Genomic DNA, 21890 nt, shown 5'->3' with positions numbered 1-21890 from the left:
CTTGTGACCCCCGTTGGGAACGGTGGTTACTTTAGGCCATGGAGTAGACAGAAGATCCCTCCCTCCTCAAGCCTGCTGCAATGGACCCAGTGAAGAGCTCATCCCAGTCAGATGACAAACACTCACCTTGAACCCAGCATGACACAGAGAGAATCCTGACTGTTTTATTAAGGCTGTTTTACGCAAGAGAAATACATCTACCACAACCCCTGTACTATTAGCATACATGAACAACTGTCAGAGTAGCCATCCCCTATTACCACACAATAACTTTGATCCAATCCCAAACAGTGTTGTTGATTCTCTGAATTGCACAGGTTTGGTGTTTGAATGCAAGGTGTTTCTAAGGAAGTACAAAACACTGACAAGCAGGGAACCAAGAAAAGTGGGCATGTAAAAGCCTCATGTGCTTTGGCCTGGCTCTCGGAGGAAGGGAGAGAACCCAGGTGGCAGACTCACTGAGACAAAAGAAAGCTCTAGCGACCAGTGGCACTAAGGCAGCAATCTCAGGAACAGGAAACCCTGCCCTGCCCTGGCAACCGTCTCCAACACAAACCGTACCCTACAGTACCCTGGCCTGGAAACTGTGGGAGCCAGCTCTCATTCAGCTCACTATCCTGAGCCAGATAGGAAGCTGAAACACAAAGTGTGTCGGTCAGCTGGCCGTTCCACAGCAACGAGCCGGGTCTGTCAGCTGGCCGTTCCACAGCAACGAGACGGGTCTGTCAGCTGGCCGTTCCACAGCAACGAGACGGGTCTGTCAGCTGGCTGTTCCACAGCAACGAGAGCATATCGGTATAGGCTATGTTCTGTTTTCTGCGTCAACTTTGTCTATGTGCGTAAAGCAATAATATATATATTATGAAAAAGTGATTGTAAAGTATAGGCTTCTAGTGGGATAAGCCTATATCTCAACGGCAACTGGACCTTTTCTCTACCTCTCTAGTAGCTTATGGGTACTTTACCAAAGTAGTGGATTCCACTTTGGCAGAAGAGGGCCATAATTCCTAACCTTTGTCCCCAGTCCTTCAACATGCTTACTCACAACAATGCAAGCTCCACACAACACAATGTGGCTATTCTTATGACACACTGAAACAACTCAACAATTTCCCAGATTTAGAAAATAGAGAATGAAGTAGCGAAGGCCAAGCCAAATGCAGGGAACAAGTAAGGATTTTCCCTGTGTCAGACAGGTAGGGGTGAGAGAGGGAACTGACGGAATGAATAGTTTACTATACAGAAACAATAACATTTCCTAAAGAAAGTGTGTGTGCCTGCTTGTCCTGAAGTATTTATGGTTGTGAAAGTTGTTTAGGTGTTGGCAGCTTTTACTGTTATGGCGTTTAAAGCAAAATTGATAGGCCAATAACAAAAGGTGTGGCGAATAACTAGTGTTTTTGCTTTCAGCAAGCACACTAATAAAAAAAATGCAATAAAAATAAAGGAAATAAGCTGTTCTACAGTACAAAATCACATTTGGCATGCTTCAGCAAGCACACGCATGTCTAGTAGCCTAATGCTATGCTAACAAATACCATGAAAGTTTTAATCTGGGAATGCAGAAGCAAATCTTGTGTGTGTTAGCTAGTTACTTTGTTTACTTTGGTTGGAGGAAGTGGCAACATCTGAACTGGTGAAGACAGTAGACTTAGCCCCTCCCTACTACTGAACCATCTGACCTAAGCAGGTACTTTCCGGTTCAATTATTCACCTCAAGTATCCCTTTATTCATCATGAAAACCTAAAACGCGCCATTTCTCTAGAGAGAAATCAAATCATTCATGAGAAAAACCAAGTCAAGAAGTATGTGGGACGCTGGGCTGAAAGGGAGTTGTTTAACCTAGTTCAGCGCGGAAACGTGATAACTACAACGACCATAATCTATTGCGCCTGTTCTTTCCGGCTCGGACAGAGATGGATGCACTTCTACACCTGCTACGTAGATGCACACAGAATGCATGCAGCCCGCGAACCGCATTAGAGAGAGAAGAAAGTACACAACCACAAGAGAGAGGGATAGAGACAGTTCATGAAAGTATGCCGTATCTACTTTGAAGAACTAGTAAAATGATTGTCAGACAGCTCTGCAGCATACTTCGGCAGGCGAGTTAAATAGGATGACCAAAGACAGTACAGTCTGGGGAGAACAGAGACAACGTCGTCTGGCTGACTGCTACTGCCTGAGCAGAAATGAGAGGATGACTTTGAAGGAATGAAAAATAATAAAGTAATATACCCAACTGAAATATTGTACCATTCATAGAAATGTCCTAGTGATGTCTACCCAATGTGGACCTGACAGAGACGATGGAATATTGTTTTGGCAATTTAATGTTCACTATTTTGGGCTATGAAATTTCCATTTAAAAATCTATAAAAAAATCATTTGAATGTAATTATTTCATAATGCATTTAATGATTCAATTTTTTATCAAACCGAGTGGAGAATGAAAGAGGACACCTCCCACACCTCATCAAAGACACGCCCTGGGGCACAGATGGTTGGAGGCCATTGGAGTGGACTCAGCCCTGGGGCACGGATGGTTGGAGGCCATTGGAGTGGACTCAGCCCTGGGGCATGCAGGGATGGAGGTCATTGGAGTGGGCTCAGTACTACCAGACAAACAAGTTACTTCACTCCTCACGCAAATTAAATCAGTCACTCACCAAGTAAGCTACACGGTCATATGCCAAGAAACAGGCCAAGAGCCAACTCTTATCAGAACTCAAACAGAGTAGTCAGCATACGTCAAACCAGGGGTTCCCCATCCATCTGTTAGGCTACTGGTCCAAGGAACCACTAGTTGAGCAATTCTTACAAGAAGAGGGGAAAGCAGTAATCAGATGAGTAAAGTATTTTGCTCAACTATTTTGAACTGGAATAAATTCTGCACTTATTACCAATGACCAACACAATTCCAGTCAAAGTAGAAGATGGTCAGAAATACTGTAGCCTACCATGACCATATCCAACCCCATTTGTTGTCACCATCATGTATCCAAGTGGTTTTCAAACTTTTTGACCCACGACCCCCAAAAAGGAATGATACAAAGCTTGCAAACATGCTCGCACAATCCCTGTGCAAATGTAGCCTGTTATTACAGCCATAAACAGTAATGCATTTACAAAATGCAATCTAGGCTACAGAAATAAACTGTGTTTTACACCTGCATTTAGAGCTGAAAGTCATTCATGTTAGCAGCCAATATCAGCTTGGGATACAGTGCCTTCAGACTTGACTTATTTCACTTGTTGTGTTACAGCCTGAATTCAAAATGGATTTTTTTTTAAATAACCTCACCCATCTATAAAATCATGGTAAAAATTATTATTGAACATAGTGATTCCATGCAACTTATGTGACTTGTTTAACCAAATGTGTACTCCTGAACTTATTAAGGCTAACAAATGGGCTGAATACTTAGACTCGACACATTTCATTTTTTTATTAAATTTGTAAAATGTCTAAAGACATAATTCCACTTCGACATTATGGGGTATTGTGTGTAAGCCAGTGATACATTTTTTTTTTAAAACATCTTAATTTAATCCATTTTAAATTTAGGCTGTAACATAAAGAAAATGCACTTAAGAATACTTTCTGAAGGCACTGTATATCATGTCATTTCTCTGGAGTCCAGAGCAAGAAAAAAATCACACGGCCAACTTGTAGAGGAGAAAAGCACATTCTGTCTGCACCGCGTCATGTCTTTGGAAGGCAGCTTGCCTGCAGAGTGACAGCCAGGTAGTTCTTCCTATCAAATATCATCCAATAATATTGAAGGCGGTGCGATGTTCCGGCTGCTAATCTATAGCCAGTAGCCACCCAAGCTAGGTCTATCTGAAATGTAAAAATTATCAATCAAATCGCCAGGTAGCCTATTGCTCTGGCTAAGACGAGTCAGTAAGTAGATTGCTCTGGCTAAGACGAGTCAGTAAGTAGATTGCTCTGGCTAAGACGAGTCAGTAGTAGATTGCTCTGGCTAAGACGAGTCAGTAGTAGATTGCTCTGGCTAAGACGAGTCAGTAGTAGATTGCTCTGGCTAAGACGAGTCAGTAGTAGATTGCTCTGGCTAAGACGAGTCAGTAGTAGATTGCTCTGGCTAAGACGAGTCAGTAGCAGATTGCTCTGGCTAAGACGAGTCAGTAGTAGATTGCTCTGGCTAAGACGAGTCAGTAGTAGTAGATTGCTCTGGCTAAGACGAGTCAGTAGTAGTAGATTGCTCTGGCTAAGACGAGTCAGTAGTAGATTGCTCTGGCTAAGACGAGTCAGTAGTAGATTGCTCTGGCTAAGACGAGTCAGTAGTAGATTGCTCTGGCTAAGACGAGTCAGTAGTAGATTGCTCTGGCTAAGATGAGTCAGTAGTAGATTGCTCTGGCTAAGACGAGTCAGTAGTAGATTGCTCTGGCTAAGACGAGTCAGTAGTAGATTGCTCTGGCTAAGATGAGTCAGTAGTAGATTGCTCTGGCTAAGACGAGTCAGTAGTAGATTGCTCTGGCTAAGATGAGTCAGTAGTAGATTGCTCTGGCTAAGATGAGTCAGTAGTAGATTGCTCTGGCTAAGACGAGTCAGTAGTAGATTGCTCTGGCTAAGATGAGTCAGTAGTAGATTGCTCTGGCTAAGACGAGTCAGTAGTAGATTGCTCTGGCTAAGACGAGTCAGTAGTAGATTGCTCTGGCTAAGACGAGTCAGTAGTAGATTGCTCTGGCTAAGACGAGTCAGTAGTAGATTGCTCTGGCTAAGATGAGTCAGTAGTAGATTGCTCTGGCTAAGATGAGTCAGTAGTAGATTGCTAAACTGTATTTTATATGGGTGATAAACGTAGACCTACTCGGTTTTTGGCAGGCAAAATGGGAGGAAATTAAACAAGTTATTTCTGGTCAATAATCTGGATATGCGCACTTGCCTTTGTGCACCAATGCTGAGGACTGGTCATTGGTCAACAATCAAGACGCACAACTGTTTGGTTCTGAAGCATAGATGATAATTTAAGGACGATTTGAGGGCAGTGGGTTGAACAACAATGCTAAAGAATGTATTTTAAAATATATATAATTTTGGGGGAAATTATACCGCCACTGAAAAGGGCACTTTAGAGACTGGAAGGGTAACGGGGCAGGTAGAGCCCTGTCTGTTGGAGACTGGAAGGGTAACGGGGCAGGTAGAGCCCTGTCTGTTAGAGACTGGAAGGGTAATGGGGCAGGTAGAGCCCGGTCTGTGCACATGCCTGCTCTCACTCCCCCTCACTGTCTGAGCTATGTTTGAGAGTTCCTACTTCAACTTCTCCACTCCACTTCCTGTAGGCTGCTGACTTGTCTTGATACCCCCCACCAAACATACACTAAATCTTTCAATGATTCTGTCTTTTATCAATTGAAGTTCCTCATATTTTCAAAGCATGAACCAAGCTCATTCACAATGAGTAGAGAGCCCCAACACTCAAGTGAACCACAACAGCACTGCATGTAGGCTACACTACCTACTTATAGGCCTACAATCAATATCCACTTACAAAAACAAACAAGTCTCTCATTACTGTTTCCATAGACACACAAAGACCCCTCCCCCACCTCAACACATGGGTTCCAACATAGTACACAGGCACACACAAATCATAGTCTTCTCTCCTGCCATGCATGTGTACAGTAGTAAATAAAATAGATGATCTACGAGGAAGATTAAACTACCAACGGGACATTCAAAACTGTAATATCTTATGCTTCACGGAGACGTGGCTGAATGACGACACAATCAACATACAGCTGGCTGGTTATACGCTGTACCGGCAGGATAGAACAGCGGCATCTGGTAAAACAAGGGGCAGCGGACTATGTATTTTTGTAAATAACAGCTGGTGCACGATATTTAAGGAAGTCTCGAGCTATTGCGCACCTGAGGTTGAGTATCTCATGATAAGCTGTAGACCACACTATCTAACGAGAGAGTTTTAATCTGTATTTTTCATAGCCGTTTTACATACCACCACAGTCAGAGGCTGGCACTAAGACAGCATTAACTGAGCTGTATTCCGCCATAAGCCAACAAGAAAATGCTCACCCAGAGATGGCACTCCTAGTGGCCGGGGACTTTAATGCAGGGAAACTTAAATCCGTTTGACCAAATTTCTATCAGCATGTTCAATGTGCAACCAGAGAAGAAAAAAAAAACTCTGGACCACCTTTACTCCACACACAGAGATGCATACAAAGCTCTCCCTCGGCCTCCATTTGGCAAATCTGACCATAATTCTATCCTCCCGATTCCTGCTTACAAACAAAAATTAAAGCAGGAAGCACCAGTGACTAGATCAATAAAAAGGTGGTCAGATGAATCAAATGCTAAGCTACAGGACTGTTTTGCTAGCACTGACTGGAATATGTTCTGGGATTCCTCCGATGGCATTGAGGAGTACACCACATCAGTCACTGGCTTCATCAATAAGTGCATTGATGACATCATCCCCACAGTGACCATACATACTAGAGGTTGACCGATTCATTGGAATGGCCGATTAATTAGGGCCGATTTCAAGTTTTCATAATCTGAAATCTGTATTTTTTTGGCGCCGATTAGCCGATTTAGATTTTTTAAAACATTTTTACAATTTGAGTTATTTAGTTATACAGATTTTCACATTGTCAGCTCGGGGGATCCAATCTTGCAACATTACAGTTAACTAGTCCAACGCAATAAGGACCTGCCTCTCTCTCGTTGCACAAGGAGACTGCCTGTTACGCGAATGCAGTAAGCCAAGGTAGGTTGCTAGATAGCATTAAACTTATAAAAAACAATCAATCATAATCACTAGTTAACTACACATGGTTGATGATATTACTAGATATTATCTAGCGTGTCCTGCGTTGCATATAATCTGACTGAGCATACAAGCATACAGGTATTTAAGTATCTGACTGAGCGGTGGTAGGCAGAAGCAGGAGCGTAAACATTCATTCGGACAGCACTTTCGTGCGTTTTGCCAGCAGCTCTACGTTGTGCGTCAAGCATTGCGCTGTTTATGACTTCAAGCCTATCAACTCCCGAGATGAGGCTGGTGTAACCGAAGTGAAATGGCTAGCTAGTTAGCGCGCGCTAATAGCGTTTCAATCGTCACTCGCTCTGAGCCTGTGGTTGTTTCCCTTGCTCTGCATGGGTAACGCTGCTTCGATGGTGGCTGTTGTCGTTGTGTTGCTGGTTCGAGCCCAGGTAGGGGCGAGGAGAGGGATGGAAGCTATACTGTTACACAGGAAATACGAAAGTGCCTATAAGAACATGCAATAGTCATAGGTTAATGAAATACAAATGGTATAGATGGAAATAGTCCTATAATAACTACAACCTAAAACTTCTTACCTGGGAATATTGAAGACTCATGTTAAAAGGAACCACCAGCTTTCATATGTTCTCATGTTCTGAGCAAGGAACTGAAACGTTAGCTTTCTTACATAGCATTATTGCACTTTTACTTTCTTCTCCAACACGTTGTTTTTGCATTATTTAAACCAAATTGAACATGTTTCATTATTTACTTGAGGCTAAATTGATTTTATTGATGTATTATATTAAGTTAAAATAAGTGTTCATTCAGTATTGTTGTAATTGTCATTATTACAAATAAATTGTTCAAATAATCTGCCGATTAATCGGTATCGGCTTTTTTGGTCCTCCAATAATCTGTATCGCCGTTGAAAAATCATAATCGGTCGACCTCTAATACATACCACAACCAGAAGCCATGGATTACAGGCAACATCTGCACTGAGCTAAAGGCTAGAGCTGCCGCTTTCAAGGAGCGGGACTCTAACCCGGAAGCTTATAAGAAATCGCACTATTCCCTCCGATGAACCATCAAACATGCAAAGCGTCAATACAGGCCTAAGATCGAATCGTACTACATGCTATGACGCTTGTCGGATGTGGCAGGGCTTGCAAACCATTACAGACTACAAAGGGAAGCACAGCCGAGAACTGCCCAGTGACCCGAGCCTACCAGATGAGCTAAACTATTTCTATGCACGCTTCGAGGAAAACACTGAAACATGCATGAGAGCACCAGCTGTTCCGGAAGACTGTGTGATTACGCTCTCCGCAGCCGATGTGAGTAAGACCTTTAAACAGGTCAACATTCACAAGGCCGCAGGGCCAGACGGATTATCAGGACGTGTACTCTGAGCACGCGCTGACCAACTGGCAAGTGTCTTCACTGACATTTTCAACCACTCCCTGTCCGAGTCTGTAATACCAACACGTTTTAAGCAGATCACCATAGTGCCTCTGCCCAAGAACACTAAGGTAACTTGCCTAAATGACTACCGACCAGTAGCATTCACGTTTGTAGCCATGAAGTGCTTTGAAAGGCTGGCCATGGCTCACATCAACACCATTATCACAGAAACCCTAGACCCACTCCAATTTGCATACCGCCTCAACAGATACACAGAAGATGCAATCTCTATTGCACTCCACACTGCCCTTTCCCACCTGGAAAAAAGGAACACCTATGTGAGAAAGCTGTAGTCAATGAATAGCACAGGGTTCAACACCATAGTGCCCTCAAAGCTCGTCAATAAGCTAAGGACCCTGAGACTAAACACCTCCGTCTGCAACTGGATCCTGGACTTCCTGACGGGCCACCCCCAGGTGGTAAGGGTAGGTAACAACACATCCGCCACGCTGATCCTCAACACGGGGGCCCCTCAGGGGTGCGTGCTCAGTCCCCTCCTGTACTCTCTGTTCAGTTGTGACTGCACGGCCAGGCACGACTCCAACACCATCATTAGGTTTGCTGATGACAACAGTGGTAGGATGATCACCGACAACGACGAGACAGCCTATAGGGAGGAGGTCAGAGACATGGCGGTGTGGTGCCAGGACAACAATCCCCCCCTCAACGTGATCAAGACAAAGAGGATGATTATGGACTACAGGAAAAGACAGAGCACGCCCCATTCTCATCGACTAGGCTTCAGTGGAGAAGGTTGAGAGCTTCAAGTTCCTTGGTGTCCACATCACCAACAAACTAACATGGTCCAAGCACACCAAGACAGTCGTGAAGAGAGCAACACAAAACCTATTCCCCCTCTGGAGACTGAAAAGATTTGGCATGGGTCCTCAGATCCTCAAAAGGTTTAACAGCTGCACCATCGAGATCATCCTGACTGGTTGCATCACTGCCTGGTATGGCAACTGCTCGGCCTCCGAACGCAAGGCAGTACATAGGGTAGTGCGAATAGCCCAGTACATCACTGGGCCCAAGCTTCCTGCCATCCAGGACCTCTATACCAGGCGGTGTTAGAGGAACGCCCTAAAAATGGTCAAAGACTCCGGCCACCCTAGTCATAGACGGTTCTCTCTGCTACCGCATGGCAAGCAGTACTGGAGCGTCAAGTCTAGGTCCAAGAGGCTTCTAAACAGCCTCTACCCCCAAGCCATAAGACTACTGAACACCTAATCAAATGGCTAACCAGACTATTTGCATTGCCCCCCCCCCCCCCCTACACCGCTGCTACTCTCTGTTGTTATCATCTATGCATAGTCATTGTAATAACTCTACCTACATATTACCTCAACTAACCGGGTCCCCCATGCACATTGACTCTGTACCCCCGTCTAGCTAATGTCATTTTACTGCTGTCTAGCCGTCAAGTCAGTGAGGCCTCAAGACACCACAAAGCAAACCTCCCTAGCTGTCTGTCAATTAGGCCTAAAGACACCACATAGCAACCCTCCCTAGCTGTCTGTCAATTAGGCCTAAAGACACCACATAGCAACCCTCCCTAGGCGTCTGTCAATTAGGCCTAAAGACACCACATAGCAACCCTCCCTAGGCGTCTGTCAATTAGGCCTAGACACCACATAGCAACCCTCCCTAGGCGTCTGTCAATTAGGCCTAAAGACACCACATAGCAACCCTCCCTAGGCGTCTGTCAATTAGGCCTAAAGACACCACATAGCAACCCTCCCTAGGCGTCTGTCAATTAGGCCTAAAGACACCACATAGCAACCCTCCCTAGCTGTCTGTCAATTAGGCCTAAAGACACCACATAGCAACCCTCCCTAGCTGTCTGCCAGTGAGCAGCACTCATCTCAAACACATAGGGCTGGAGAGAGGGTTTGCATATCACCAACTCAGATCATAACACACTCTTCCCCTGTGGGAGGGGTCCAAACTTACTGTGAGGGTCTCTCTCTCTCTCTCTCTGTACCAGGGCGCAACATAAGCATTCCTTTGAGGTAGAAGGACAGCCTTACATTAAAACTAGCTTAGGCCCTAATAAGAGGGCCGGTCACTGTGGTCAGCAACATACTAGGCAGCAGTGCCTCTAGGTTGAGAAACACTGATCTACACTTACATTACTGTAGTGCCGATGAGGGTCAGAGCTCGTGCACCAGTGAAATCTATGGAAATCTTGTTAACGCTTAATGGAACGGAAAGAATAGTTGGTGATAAGATCTCTTTAAAATGACATGTATTCATGCATGGCAGAAGCTGATCCATGTGTGCTTACGGTCTTAAAGTTTCAGAGTCTGCAAAGGGCTTGAGATGTGAAAAGCACCAGGAATAGACAAGCATACATGTAGGCATGCAAGAAACATCATAGCCTAACAACATGCAACTAGAACACAGAGGTGAACATAGTGATACAGTTCCTTTTGCCCTTCAAGAGACTTTAAAGAAGTCCTTTCATCACTTCATCTCACCAGACGCACACCTCTACTTTGAAAAGAAAAACTTAGGATTTGTTTTGTGTATAAAAGCTGGGTTCAGGCAGACGAGCACGCTCTGACACACACCTCTTAGGCCTATAGGTTTGCTGAGATAATTATTGTTTTGATTTAAGTCTATAACAAAGGAATTGTGCAACAGCACCAGCTTCCCCAATTGTTACTCTCTTCTGCATCCTGTAATCATGTGTACGACTGATGTTTCCATGCGAGTCACCCACAACAGAGCTCATCAGAACGCCATTTATTCTGCCGATTGAGCTTGTATACACATTTCAAACATATAGGCTAATAGTTCTCTGCTAAAGCCCTAAAGCAAGTAGTTTTGGGAACCAGCATAGGTAAGAACAAAAATATTCCCAAACAGGTTTTTGTGAGCTGGTACCAAAATCCACCAATACAGACATACTGTAAATGATGGTGACATAATTAGGCTTTTTTGCTCCTATTTGGTATAGCCTGGAAGTAAAAAAAAAAAATGGCCCTCTGATTTGTACACATTTGTTGTCGGAATGGTCAGAATCATTGGCCTTATGCAAAACGAATGTGAATGAATTTGTCAGGCATTGGACTACCTTCAACCAATCAGAAAACCAAATATTTTTTGTGCTGTTTGTGCCATCATTCTATTACCAAACTTTATATCTGCACTGTTCTTCGAGTAAATGTGTTTATATTAACAATGTTCAGTGGAAATTGTTAAACGTAGACCTTGTGCATAGAGTTGTATGGTTTGTTTGACTTTGCAATTATTGATTTTTGTTTGACATTTTAAAGTGACTGATCTGAGTCTCAGCATCGCTCCGTTACCATGGAATTGCCCTAATCCAAACCCTAACATTTTGGGGTTCAGGCTGAGGCTGGTTTTACACCCCACCAAGCGTTCACCTTAGTAAACATCACTGACACTTGCATAAATAAATGCAGTGTGTAGTGCAGTCACAAAGCGGTTTGAGGAGACTCTACAGAGTAGGCTACTTCTAGTGAAGGGAAAATCCAGCCGAAGCTCACCCATAGTTCTTGGAAAGACACTGATAGCCAGTCCAAGGGATATTCAGTATGGATTCCAAGTCTCTGATCTTTGTGTGTGCCCCCCAAGCAGCAAGTGACATATTTTAAGAAATTGTGAAACAACCACCCTCTGAGAAACCAAAGGACAAGTACAGGCTACTTTGTGCTGACTACTGTTCGGTTATCTTCAGTAGAGTTGCATAATGTTGCTAGAAGGGGCCCACATTCAGGAAGGCAACATCTTGTACAGCATACAGACATGTACTAGAACACATGCATGTCTGACAAGTAAGAATCATAACAGCTTTATAATTCCATGTCTATCTGCAATGTTCACTCACTAATGCCAACCAGGTGTTCAAAACAACACCAATTCCATATAATGAAAGATTTACTATGTTTCTGAACGCAGCCCAAGGTCATTCAGTAGGCAAACGTTTCAGATATACATTATTTCTTATTTCAACATGTCAGAGGCATGTTAGTTTTACATAACACTTTATTAATGTTACACAACGTTAACTTGCTGAACAGGTCACAGGTGTGTGACAGTAAAAACAGTAATACATCGCCATTCACAAAGTTTGGCAATTTTAACTAAATCCCGTTTGTGGTCTGACGTGGTTGTCTTTCTGAGAATATCTTTGCTAGTTATCAAATGTTTTGCAAGAAACTACCCAAAGAAGTGACAAACCAGTAATTTAGTCACGTCGGGGATGGAGAGGACGGCCCTTTAAATGTAAATCCAGAAATGTACACATTTCTACAGTGGCTAGCTAAACACAGTTGGACTTTATGATAAAACTTTACCGAAATTAGCTACTATGTGTGGACAATTAACTACAAGCAAGCTATCTGATTTTTAACGACACTTAGTCCAACGATTGGCGCTCTGTTTTGAGCACTTCGGAAACAAGACCAAATTTGACACAAGACTCTTGACAATAGGCTATACTCACGTTCTCTGTTATCTTGAATGTGCACCCATAGCACGACGACATACCAAAAACGTGGACGTAGCATAACCCATATGCGTTGTGAAACATTTATAATAACTAAAACAAACTTCGGTACATAATAATAATACATAAATACTTAGAATGTACCTGCAAGCCCAAAAGCCCGTTGCTTTCTCTCGCATGTTGAATGTGTTTTCAGGAACGAAACTGACTGGTGTGAAGCCAGCAACATTGGCGAGATCGAGGTCGTTAGTTCCGGGTGACGTTTTAGAAAAACCTTCACAATAAAAGTACGGAACTAAAGGAAATAAAAAAGCACGAACATGACGTCAGTGAAATCAAATGAATGATGAAGCCAGAGGTCTTAACGACACATTTCGGAAAGTATTATGAATTGTTAGATACTACTGCACTGTTGGAGCTAGGAACACAATAATTCCACTACACCCGCAATAACATCAGCAAAATATGTGTATGTGACCAAAACAATTGTATTTTATTTTATTGCAGGAATTGATGACTGACAACGTTATGTAGCCTAAGTAAAATACTTATTTTACTATTGCATAATCAATATCTAACCTCAAAGAGAATCAAAATGATGTCTGTGTCAAGCCCATGGAACAATTCAGGGCGGATAATCTGGGAAAGAATTTGCAGTTTTTAAGCCAATTTTCTGAAGTTCTAAACATTTTGCCAAAGCCATGTTCATATGCTGTCTGAGTGACTCAAAAATTAGCACAAAATCAATGGGGGCCCCCTGGAGGTTGGGGACCATGGGCACGCGGTCCTGCAGAAAACTCATAGCATGGCATAGGTTTGACAGTAGGGTATCATATAACTTCTAAACAAAACCTCTATCATCGACTTATGGCACAGACATCTGACTTCAATAATATTCATGGCTAGTCATGGCTCATCCTATATAACTACTTTTCTATTCATATAGTATCCATACTGTCTATACACACCATTATATATATTCTGGACTCTGACATTGCTCTTTCTGATATTTCTTAATTTCTTTATTTTTACTTTTGCATTATTTGTGTAGTATTGTTTTGTATTGCTAGGTAATTACTGCACTGTTGGAGCTAGAAACACAAGCATTTCACTGCACCTGTGATAATAACTGCAAATCTGTGTATGTGACCAATAAACTTTGATTTGATTTAGAATGTATTTCTACAGAAGTCAAAAAAATGTTTTATTTAATCCTGCAGAACAAGCTAAACCTGCACATCCTCCAAAACGATTACCAATTGTTGGTATTGAATGAAAGTTGAAAAATATTTTTTGTGTATATATAATGTTAAATGAGAATCTAACATAAAATACTCCAATACTAAGGCCTTTGTTTTATTGTATGCCTTTAATTCGCAGGACTTATATTTTGAAAGGATCTTGCAGAAATCGTTGCATGTTTGTTGCCAGAAGCTGTTGGTTGGCTTTGCTGGCGTCACACAGATGAAACTACGCGGAAAAAAGTTTTGTCTTCATCATTTCCGCTGTCAAAATTGCCGCGGTCGAGTGCATGTTGATGTTGCACATCAAGTAGACGATAGCCTATGCATTTAATATAACTGTTATTATTAAAGGAGCTGATAAAACGCTGAGTTTATTTCGTATTGATATATTGGGGAAACAAAACAAGTGAGATGTACAAGAATAAAGTTACAAAAATTATTAAATGCTGTATGATACGCAGTTATTTGAATTCGTATTTAGACTACAGTGTTAATTAAGACTAGTGTTAAAAAGTCAGAATCACCCTTATTCGTCAACCATTTACTTGGTGATACGGTGCTGCTAGTGATAGACAACATTTAAAGACAGAATACAGACTACAGAATTTAAACAAAGTTTACATAGATATTGGTTGAAACTCAGTGTTAAATTAAAATCTCCCTATCATCATATCTAAGCCAATATCACACCAATCTAGATTTAAAACATTCGCAAGCAACTTGATTGGAGGTATTCAATACACTCTCCACCTCTCCTCGTGACCCGTCTGTCCATTACTAAGATTCACATACCGGAATTCTTAACAGTGTCATTAGCGATTGAGTTGCGATTTCTTGCACCTACCTAGCTCAAATTCTAGATTTCAGATTAGAACGACGAGACTGTAGCGGCCATAAAGTGATCATTGGATTAAAAAAATGCCAGATTTACTAAATGTATAGGTGCAAGAGTTTTTTATTAAATATATAATTTATAGCTCTCACGTGCTACCTTTTTGTGACAAAGTTAACGTCTTTTTCCGATGAAACGCATAGTTCTAACACAGATTTGGTTGCTTGGCAACTACACAGCTGCACCATGCTGCCAGTTTTAAGAAGTCTATGCGAACAAACGTAGACTATTGTATATAGCTAGCTATATGGTGGTATTCAAACGGAGGTTAATCAATAAATGCAAACGGATATTTTGATTAGCTAGGTAGCTAATGTTACCTTGACTTCTTAAAACTGGCTTGTACAAAGTTCAGCAGCTAGCCTCTGTAGCTAGCTAACACCAGTCAGCTAAAAGCTAGCTAACAAACAGGCAAGGTACTGTAACTAGCCAATTAATGTGGTTTTGTTTTGATTAGCTAGCTAGCTAACGTAACATTATACCAGTCAGATGAGAGCTAACATTGGCTAGGTAGCTAACCAACAAGCGATTAAATCTAGCTAGCTATATTTTGCCAAGTACCCAGACAACACGGTGGGTTCTGGCCTATTCCGTTTGAGACTCGGGGGACTTGGCATCGACTCGGACTCTGGGGGCTTCATACGGGCTAAACTCTTCCCGAGTCCCGCAGAATCATATTACTCTGGGTTCCGGCTAATGGTACTCGGGCCGAGTCCACTTCAGCATATCTGTCCCAATTAACTTTTTCAGAAGTATTACGTTTTATTCGGCAGGTGATGGAAGAATATAAAAAAATAATTAATGTATTAATTTCACCTCGAATTTGCTAGATAATTTGCAAGCTAAAAGTTGTCCCATTAGGCTATTCGATGGAGAAGGAACGTAGAGAATCTATGCTATAAATTAATTAGATTTTACTACTGTGTTAGCTAACTAACTCAAAACGGCCATTTTATGTTCGGTAAAGGAGATGCCACAACACTTCGTTGACAAGAGGCTGACTGAAGAGCATCCTTTTCCTGAGAAGTGGTTGCGCTATGATGCTATTTGTCACATGCGCAGAATACAAGTGTAGACCTTACCATGAAATGCTTACTTAGAAGCCCTTAACCAGCAGTGCAGTTCAAAAAGGAGTTAAGAAAATATTTACCAAATAAATTAAAGTATAAAAGTAACACAATATATATATTTTTTAAACAAGTCTATATACAGAGGGTACCGGTACCGCTGTAGAACTTGTTGTGGATCTGGGGACCCATGCCAAATCTTTTCAGTCTCCTGAGGGGGAAAAGGTGTTGTCGTGTCCTCTTAACAACTGTCTTGGTGTGTTTGGACCATGATAGTTCTTGGTGATGTGAACACCAAGGAACTTGAAACTCTCAACCCTCTCCGCCACAGCCCCATCAGTGTTAATGGGGGCCTGTAAGGCACACCTTTTCCTTAGTCCACGATCAGCTCCTTTGTCTTGCTCACATTGAGGGAGAGGATGTTGTCCTGGCTCCACACTGCCAGGTCTCTGACCTCCCTTTAGGCTGTCTCATCGTTGTCGGTGATCAGGCCTACCACTGTTGTGTCGTCAGCAAACTTAATGATGGTGTTGGAGTTGTGCTTGGCCACAGTCGTGGGTGAACAGGGAGTACAGGAGGAGACTAAGTACACACCCCTGAGGGGACCCAGTGCTGAGGATCAGCGTGGCAGGTGTGTTGTTGCCAACCCTTACCACCTAGGGGCGGCCCATCAGGAAGTCCAGGATCCAGTTGCAGAGGGAGGTGTTTAGTCCCAGGGTCCTTAGCTTAGTGATGAGCTTCAGGGGCACTATGGTGTTGAACGCTGAGCTGTAGTCAATGAACAGCATTCTCACATAGGTGTTCCTTTTGTCCAGGTGGGAAAGGGCAGTATGGAGTGCGATTGAGATTGCGTCATCTGTGGATCTGTTGAGGGTGGTATGCGAATTGGAGTGGGTCTCGGGTATCTGGGAGGATGCTGTTGATGTGAGCCATGACCAACTTTTCAAAGCACTTCATAACTATCGGTGTGAGTGCTACGGGGAGGTAATCATTTAAGCAGGCTGCATTCGCTTCCTTGGACACATGGTGTCTGCTTGAAACATGTAGGTATTATAGACTCGGTCAGGGAGAAGTTGAAAATGTCAGTGAAGACACTTGCCAGTTGGTCCGCGCATGTTTTTAGTACACATCCTGGTAATCCCTCAAGCCCTGCGGATTTCTGAATGTTGACCTGTTTAAAGATCTTGCTCACATCGGCTACCGAGAGCGTTATCACACAGTCATTCAGAACAGCTGGTGCTCTCATGCATGCTTCAGTGTTGCTTGCCTCGAAGTGAGTGTAAAAGGCATTTAGCTCGTCTGGTAGGCTCACGTCACTGGGCAGCTCGCGTTTGGGTTTCCCTTTGTAATCCATAATAGTTTTCAAGCCTGCCACATCTGACGAGCATCAGAGCCGGTGTAGTAGGATTCAATCTTAATTCTGTATCGACGCTTTGCTTGTTTGATGTTTTGTTTGAGGGCATAGCGGGATTTCTTATAAGTGTCCGGATTAGTGTCCCGCTCCTTGAAAGCGGAAGCTCTAGCCTTTAGCTCGATGCGGATTTTGCCTGTAGTCCATGGCTTCTGGTTGGGATATGTACGTACGGTCACTGTGGGGACGACATCGTCGATGCACTTATTGATGAAGCCGATGACTCCTCAATGCCATTGGATGAATCCCGGAACATATTCCAGTCTGTGCTAGCAAAACAGTCCTGTAGCGTAGCATCCGCGTCATCTGACCACTTCCGTATTGAGCGAGTCACTGGTACTTCCTGCTTGAATTTTTGCCTGTAAGTAGGAATCAGGCGGATAGAATTATGGTCAGATTTGCCAAATGGAGGGCGGGGGAGAGTTGTGTATGCATCTCTGTGTGTGGAGTAAAGATGGTTTTGAGTGTTATAAAACTTTGGGTGCACATGTAACACGTTCGTAGAAATGAGGTAAAACGGATTTAAGTTTGCCTGCATTAAAGTCCCCGGCCAGGTTCTGATCTGAGTGTGCTAATGCCACCGCAGCATAAAGATGCTGATACTCAATGGGAGATTCCAGCACTGACTGATCACAGCTATGTGTCAAGAGAACCAGTCAGTCAACAAGCCCATCTGCCACAAACAAACCCAATGTGGTGGTGCAGAGCCATTGACCCACACCATCCTGAAGAATGACACCAGCTCAATGTTGTATACTGGCCTACCTCTTAGTGTTTTCTTTGACCATGTAGCTTTTCTGGAGAAATTCTACACGGCTAACTTCAAAATGCATATCACTGATGAAACACTGATAACCTTGATGAAGCTGAAGCTGAATCTTCTCCAGGGTGATCTTGCTGAACGATTTGCTGTTTCCCAGGGAGTAGTGAGCAGAATACTTTCCTTCACCCAAAACTCTAGCTTCCTGGAATACCTTAGGCCTGGCGAATAAGTTATGGCAGACAGGGGCTTCACCATCCGGGATCTGCTGTTTGAGAGGAAGTTAACCCTTGCCATACCAGCCTTCACTCAAAAGGAGACCAGCTGTCAGATAAGGATGTCACAAGCACGAGAAGGATAGCTAATGTTGAGAGAGTTATCAAGACGACTCAAGGTGTTCAAAATCCTCTCCCAGACTGTTCCCGTCAACCTGACGCCCAAAATGGACAGTCCTTAGAATCAGTGAAGCGCTTGTTAACATGCAGGGTGAGATCATCCATGAGGATGCTGAGTGAGCAGTGAGAACGTTCATACATATGAAATGTAACTTTATACACTATCATTTCATCCACATGAGATACTGTGTATATATTCCTATTTAATCTGAATCATTTTAATGTTCCTTCATTAGAAATGTATTGTAACTTTGCATGTTCCTGATAATTACAGGCATCCAATAGGTGCTGTTATTATGCCTTCTTCAATCTATTTAAAATACATTTTCTTCAACAGCAAAATGTCTCTAACAGACCAAGAGGGAAGAAAACTGTTTACGAAGTGCCACACTGTTTTCTTAATTTGTTCCCTTGAAAACCAAACCCAGAATCAAACTGAAAAGACATTTGAAACCCTTAGACATGCCTCCTCATCCTTCATTTCAAAATGTTACGTATCAAAGAAAATGTCAACGAAGTTGAATTTCAGAGTGTTTTTATTAACATCATAATTTGCCAAGTGCAAGATGAATTATGGTATACTTAGATACGTAAGTTCATGAAGTGCCATAAGAAAATAAATAGCTATACAAGGTTGTCGTGACGTGACTTTCATTAATGTGATGATTGTTATTTATCGAATCATCAAACTATGTTTAATTGTTACCAGATTAAATGAATCATGTAACAATTAATTCATTACGAATGTGGGGTACCACGGAAGAAGTTGTTTATAGAGTTACCATCTCCCGAATTCAACTCTAGACGATATACACTACCGTTCAAAAGTTTGGCCTAGAAGTCCAGCATCCCGGAGTCGCCTCTTCACTGTTGACTTTGAGACTGGTGTTTTGTGGGTACTATTTAATGAAGCTGCCAGTTGAGGGCTTGTCTGTTTCTCAAACTAGACAATCTAATGTACTTGTCCTCTTGCTCAGTTGTGCCCCAGGGCCTCCCACTCCTCTTTCTAATATGGTTAGAGCCAGTTTACGCTGTTCTGTGAAGGTAGTACGCAGCGTTGTATGAGATCTTCAGTTTCTTGGCAATTTCTCACATTGAATATCCTTCATTTCTCAGAACAAGAATAGACTGATGAGTTTCAGAAGAAAGTGCTTTGTTTCTGGCCATTTTGAGCCTGTAATCGAACCCACAAATGCTGATGCTCCAGATACTCAACTATTCTAAAGAAGGCTAGTTTTATTGCATCTTTAATCAGAACAACAGTTTTCAGATGTGATAAAATAAATACAAAAGGTAAAAAAAATGTTTTTTTAAATGTACCCCCTTTTTCGTGGTATCCAATTATTAGTTGTTACTGTCTTGTCTCATTGCTACAACTCGCGTACGGGCTCGGGAGAGACGAAGGTTGAGAGCCATGTGTCCTCCGAAACATAACCCAACCAAGCCGCACTGCTTTAACACAGTGCGCATCCAACCCGGAAGCCAGCCGTACCAATGTGTCGGAGGAAACACCGTACACCTAGCGACCTGGTCAGCATGCACTGCGCCCGGCCCGCCACAGGAGTCGCTAGTGCGCGATGAGACAAGGATATCCCTACCGGCCTAACCCGGACAATGCTAGGCCAATTGTGCGTCGCCCCATGGAGCTCTCGGGCGCGGCTGGCTGCGACAGAGACTGGGCACGAAACCAGAGTCTCTGGTGGCACAGCTAGCACTGCGATGCCCGGGAGGCCCTCAAAAGGGTTTTTTAATGACCAATTAGTCTTTTAAAATGATAAATTTGGATTAGCTAACACAACGTGCCATTGGAACACAGGAGTTATGGTTGCTGATAATGGGCCTCTGTACGCCTATGTAGATATTCCATAAATAATCTGCCATTTCCAGCTACAATAGTAATTTACAACATTAACAATGTGTACACTGTATTTTGGATCAATTTTATGTTATTTTAATAGACAAAAAAAAAATTATTTCAAAAACAAGGACATTTCTAAGTGACCCCAAACTTTTGAACGATAGTATATGTATATGTATATGTATGTATGTATGTATATGTATGTTATATATCGATAACAGTCACTTATTAATCATTACCTCATATCAGTCTCATTCTGAACGTCACAGACTTCTTGAATCCGTAAAAGAGCCCAAGCCTTTTCTGATTATTCAGTACTACACAAATTGATTAAATTATTTATTTTCTAACTACCTAAATAATAACAGAGTACACATACACACTTACATGAGACAAAAGTCCCTAGTGGACTGACAAGATATGACAGCTTTTTACACATATGGTGAGGGAGAGGTAGATAGATAGAGGGAGAGACAAAGAGAGTTAAACTTATCGTACATTTGTAAACTACCCTCAAAGTAATAATAATACTTTGCTCATGTAACACCACCCGTTTGGGTAAGAAATGTAATGTATTTATGTGTATATCTCTTTGTTCATCGTCTCTCTGTTGAAACCAATCAGTTCTTCTATGGGAAGATCTCGATGGGTGTAAGGCTCTGGTTGTCCACCAGATGTCACAATGTCCTTCTTCTTAGTTGTCTTGGTCTTGTAGTGGAGTGTTTTCAGAGCAGATATTTGTCTGAGATGGGATTCCTCAGGTAGATAGTCAAAGTTCCAAACTCACTTTACACATGCCCAGCTGCAGACTGGCAATGTTAAGGTCTAGTCTTTATCTTCTTCACCTTGTGTTGAGAGTTTCAGAGTTTCTAACCATTTCAACGTGTGGACCACGGTCAAACGTCTTTTTGTCTGGGAATTTAACTTACATTTCACGTCTGCTGGTCTGGTATGTTGATTCTTAGCGAGTCCTTTTAAGCACTCTGCTCAAAAAGGGAGGCTCAGTTGCACTGACACACTCTTCTGACCTCATTCGGGACGTGGCTTAGTTAATGTGCAAAGGCCGTGAAAACTGATCTCGTTCGAAAACTAAAATCACATGGCTGGGACGGTTTTATGACACCTCACGCCTATCGTAAATCTTATGCAGCAGAGAATCCTCTCCAGTATCAATCAAAGGAATGCCTTTTCTAGAGAGCCTGTCGCCCGCCCACAAACTGTAACGTTCAAAAAGTGACGATTAGATCAATATATATATTTTTTATAATAGTATTTAATTTTTTTTCTCCCCAATTTCATGGTATCCAATTGGTAGTTACAGTCTTGTCTTATCACTGCAACTCCCGTACAGACTCAGGAGAGGCGAAGGTCGAGAGCCCTAGAAAGCCGTAGAAATCACATAGATTAACATATTTGCAGCACAGAGTTAGAACTCATCCACTATCCTTGGCAGCATATGTGCACAGCATATGTGTGAAATAGAATGCCTTCAGTTTAGTGACAAGATCAGCACACAGTTTCACATCAAAAGGCACATCAATAACAACCTGTTCGGATGGAGCC

General features: G+C 42.5%; 1 protein-coding gene across 3 annotated transcripts in view; it reads right to left on the bottom strand.

Moving 5' to 3' along the window:
• sh2b3 (SH2B adaptor protein 3) overlaps window positions 1-12960 on the bottom strand; it is a 61081-nt gene extending 48121 nt beyond the window's left edge. For 2 of the 3 annotated variants that reach the window (XM_036979411.1, XM_036979412.1), the window contains exon 1: window positions 12845-12960. The gene's annotated coding sequence lies outside the window, so the exon portion shown is untranslated. Of the gene's footprint in view, window positions 1-12697 lie in introns of all 3 variants that reach the window. The other variant, XM_036979413.1, reaches the window with a different exon arrangement.
• Between the last annotated feature and the right edge of the window lie 8930 nt (window positions 12961-21890).

Source organism: Oncorhynchus mykiss, chromosome 6 (assembly GCF_013265735.2).
Source record: "Oncorhynchus mykiss isolate Arlee chromosome 6, USDA_OmykA_1.1, whole genome shotgun sequence".
Taxonomy (NCBI): Eukaryota; Metazoa; Chordata; class Actinopteri; order Salmoniformes; family Salmonidae; genus Oncorhynchus; species Oncorhynchus mykiss.
This window is presented reverse-complemented; position numbering and strand designations above follow the sequence as displayed.